The sequence below is a fragment of the Mytilus edulis genome, chromosome 4, assembly GCF_963676685.1.
Source record: "Mytilus edulis chromosome 4, xbMytEdul2.2, whole genome shotgun sequence".
Classification (NCBI taxonomy): domain Eukaryota; kingdom Metazoa; phylum Mollusca; class Bivalvia; order Mytilida; family Mytilidae; genus Mytilus; species Mytilus edulis.
Window position 1 is genome coordinate 17,555,624 of NC_092347.1, and position 4,844 is coordinate 17,560,467.

A 4,844-nucleotide genomic window follows, 5' to 3' on the forward strand; every position below is an offset into this window, starting at 1 on the left:
TCCTTGTGAGTGCATTTCCTCCGTAACCTTAAACGAATGCGACAAATTTATTTTACCAAATTCCTCGTTATATCCTCATGATGTTTGTGTCCAATTTTGACAGAAGCAATACAAAGACTCCATATGAGAGTTATTTCCCCTTCAATATTAGACATAAGGAATATATAAATGTATAGCAGGAATAGTAAGTGATAAAGAACAATATATATTGATTTTAGGTCCTTTGTTTATTGGAATAAAATTAAGGCCAAGGTTAAAGGTCAAGGTCATATCATAAATTTTGATTTTTCCTTATTTTATGATCTCCTTAGTCACTTTTAAAGATATATCTATAATAGTGCTATGTTGATTATTTGGTTAAGCAATTTTTGCTTAAGATGTTGAAGCATAAACATTATGCCATCTTGTGACGGTTGGTTTAAAATGAGAGATTGTTTAAAAATGTTCTTACTTGACTAAAGTTTTCTATGTTGTGCATTATGTTCTATTATTTGTCTATTTGTCTATTTGTCTTTTTCTTTTTTTTTGCCATGGCGTTGTCAGTTTATCTACGGTCTATGAGTTTGACTATCCCTCTGGTATCTTTCGTCCCTCTTTGACATATATTAATTTTGGTATGCGGAAGAGATAATACCATTTCGTCCTGATATCACATTATGACAATCTGTGATAGCTATTTCGTTCGGACAAGTTATCTGAAAGTGTTCATTTTTAGTAAGGCTGAAGTCTGATGGCCATACCTTCCTTAAAGATACTTTGTCAATGTCTAGGAATTAAAATTTTGACCCGATGTATTGCATATTTTATATATTGGCTTTCAGTGTTCCCGATGAAGGTAAATCCAGAAAAGCGCTTCGAACGCAAGAAATTATTCAACGAGTTGTTTTCAATTGTTTAGTACATTGTCTGGCACCATGTGTAGCTCATTATACTGATAAGTTTTTTCTGCCATTGTTTGTAAGAGAAAGTTTTTGTATTCAGTATAAATATTAGTCCTTATACAACCGATATGTTACTAGGTATAAGTTATGCACGAATTATTATGTTTTGAAAAGTATCTTGTTTTTATTTAATTTGAAGGCTTGCTCATTAAAATGGCCATTCATATTAATTAAGTTAATACATTGAACTCTCAAGTCCTTGTTTTGGTAGTAATTTATATTTAACCATGCTGATAAGGTCGACCATAGCTTCATAATATACTCAGGAGGATATTATATAATACCAGTATATAGTAACAAATGACATTTCGCTTCTGCTGAGCAACCTGTTTTCGTTTTAAGTGCTGTTTTGATTTTAAGGTAGATAAGTAACTACATTTGTATTCCATCGATAAAATAGTCTATTATTGAACACAAAACTGCATGGAATATATTCGCCTATTTATTTTAATTTTTAAAGTTTAACGAGATAGAACGTGACAATACTGTTTTGACATAACCTGAACAAAAATAATGAAATGGCAAACTTCAATATAGTATATTAAGCAGTTAAAAGGACAACTGAAAGGATGAGTTAAAATTTATTTCAAATCAACACATGATTTTCTGTTTAATTTCATTACTGCATCGATTTCCTAGGCGTCCTGATGATAAAGTGGTGTTGGTTTTGTATCTTTGTCATTTGGACACTTATTGTTATTGTTTATCCACGTAAGTTACGATTTAATATTAATATTCTTTATTTGTATTTAAAAATTAACAGACATAACTTGAGAAGTGATATGCTTAATAATCCTTCATTTTTTTTTAAATATTGATCATTATTTTAAAAGAGGGGCGAAAGATATCTGAAGGACAGTCGAAAATAAACTGACAACACCATGGCTAAAAATGAAAAGACAAATAGGTAACTTGATTACAAATAAAGAAAGTGTCACGTGAACTAATTGTGATCTCTATATGCCTTCAGTGGGATTCGAACCCGTCCATGAATTCTGATACGTGTTACTGGCATCAACATATCGACGAAACCTCTGGGCTAACAATTGGTTACGATTTAACCGTCTATTTTATTTATATAAATGAATATATGATATACATCGGCACAACAGTCAAACAGGGCTTCTACCTTTATATATACATAATAGTCAAACGAATAGTATGAATTGGTAGCCACGAGGTTTCATGGTTAAGGTAAATGAATGTAAGGTACGGACTTGTATTTTTAGGTTCGAATCCCTGAATTTTCTTTGTTGTCCCTATTCTCTACTTTTCCAGTTTTTGTTCTTGTTTTGTATGTTATTGTGGATAATTTGTGTAATAAAAGCGAGTTTGGTCGGTTTTTTTTTTATTATTGTTGGCTATTCCACATGTTGGAAGCAAAAATGATTACATTCTCATGATTTGTCCATTTTTGTTTTATAAATCAATATGATATGTTTTCATCTGTTTTACTACATAATTTTACATCTGTTAATTCGTAAATTCCTATTCTAGAAAATCGTGATGTGCTTAGAATTTATAGGCTATTTGTTCGATATTTTGGAAACATACTTATTATATGCACTATATATATGTTCTTTGTCGGGTTGTATTCCCTTTGACACATTCTCCATTTCCATTTTGTTTGCTATATATTTTTCAAAATTAAAAAAATTGCGCTATTTACAGTTTTATAAAATTTGGTCCACATAATCTCCCTGCAAAATGAAGCAAAATTTCGGTTTAAAAAATGGGGGTTCATGCATTCGTTTTCAAATGAAATCAGTTTGAATGATAAAAATCAGTCGAAAAATGCATCTTTTCCCGATATGTCACAGTTTGAAGTCGCGAAAATATCATTTTACGTTAGCAACGCCATTACCTCCCCTGTAACTGTATCGTATGCCCTTAAAATGCTTATATTCTTACGTCATCGTTCTATGACGTCGGGAAGCTTATTCAGAAAAAAAACCATATGACATGGGAGTGCGATCGACACAGCTCTGTCAAAATATTCATATTTTACCATAGGTGTGGACTCAAAGCGTTTGAAGAACGTCATGTTAGAATGACAAGTTTAATTGTTTATCAAATTTTTGTTCAAGAATACATTAAAAGATATAACGAAAACAGAACAATAAAATTTAATCCATTACTGAAGACAGTAAAATGAAGTTTAGACGATTGAATAGATTATAACAAAATGCAATGAAATGTTGTACAATTGTATTTCAAGAAACTTGTACATAATATATGGTTTATTCTGGCTACTCCTACATTTTGAATTTTATTGGTAAAACAGTACAATTTTATGTAGATGTTTCCAGAATTTTTATTTCAATGGAATTATGTAGGATTATGTTGTAACAACACTAAACTAATGAATCAAGGTAAATTCAGGTAATTCTTGTGGAAATTAAAAAATGTTTTTATTACAATATTTTTTTTTAAAATAATTTCAGAACACATTTTGTGTAAGTACACTAAGAATCATAGGCATACTGTTTTATACCAGCAGTTGATTATTAACCTGGGTAATCAGTGAAATATAACAGGATACATCCAAGAAAAACTTAGTTTCTTGAAGTAACAATGTAACAACCATATTTTGTGAATAAATTTATAATGTCGTTAAAAAAGATTTTAGTTTCAATAATGTGTTATGTTGACTGCTACTTGTCTTGTCGTCTTTTTTTGTTTTTCTCCATGGCGGCGTCGGTTTGTTTTTGACCTTTGTGTCTGATTGTTCGTTTGATATGTTTTCCCTCTCGAACGTACATCTAAGTTATCTACATGGGAGATATTCGTGGAGTTAATTCTATGTACATTTGAAAAATAACAAAGGAAGTAATGGATGTTAATCGAATCTGCACACACTCTTGCTGCCGGAGGGACACATATGTCCACACCGGCTGTGCCGGAGGGACACATATGTCAATAGTTGAATTTATGCAAGCTTCTCATCAATGCTGTATCTCTTTCAATTAAAAGACCGAAGATTAAACAGTGTTACGTTTTTCAACCATGTTTCCAAATGTAACGGTCATTATGTCGTGACGTCATATATCAAATGACGCATTATTTGGCATGTTACATCACAGACGTTGAGCCGTCGTATTTTCCGGCATATGAAATGCAACCTTGAAAAACGGTTGGCAGCAAGAGGGTTCATACAAACTTGTAGCAGGCATGTATATTCGTAAATATCCGAGTAGAGATTAAAAGAAAGTGGTCGAATTTGGTTAAGTAGAGATCTGGTTGAGTTGGTCTGGAATAAAACAAGATGGCATTTGCGAGAAACGATCGGATTGTGGAGGTTAAAAGTATGATATTTTCGCTCATATAAACAAAAAGTAAAATAGCAAAAAATACTGAACTTAGAGGAAAATCAATTCGTAAAGTCCATAATCACATGGCAAAATCGAACAACAAAACGCATCAAAAAACGAATGGAAAATAACGGTCATATTCCTGACTTGGTACATGTACAGGCATTTTCAAATGTAGAAAACGGTGGATTAAACCTGGTTCTATAGCGCTAACCCTCTAACTTAATGACAGTCTCATCAATTTACGATATATTTACATCGATGCGTTAAATAAACAGACACAATAAATATAATAGTCAAAATATGGGTACATCAGTCATCATCATATAACAATTTTAAAAGGAACAGCACGTCTATTCAGCCATAACTTTTAATAACAACTCAAACCCACGGCGACGTCACTGTAGTCGCCGACGTCGCTAATGACAATGTACAAACTAAAGAACGTCGTTATCCCGCGATAATCTCGTCACGAATATTGGCCGAGCAAAGCTCGAGATGATCGAGTATTAGTCGTTCAAATATTTGTATTCCGACCAAACTCGATTCCTATACGATCCTTTCTCGATAAACTCAATCGCTACTCACCAAA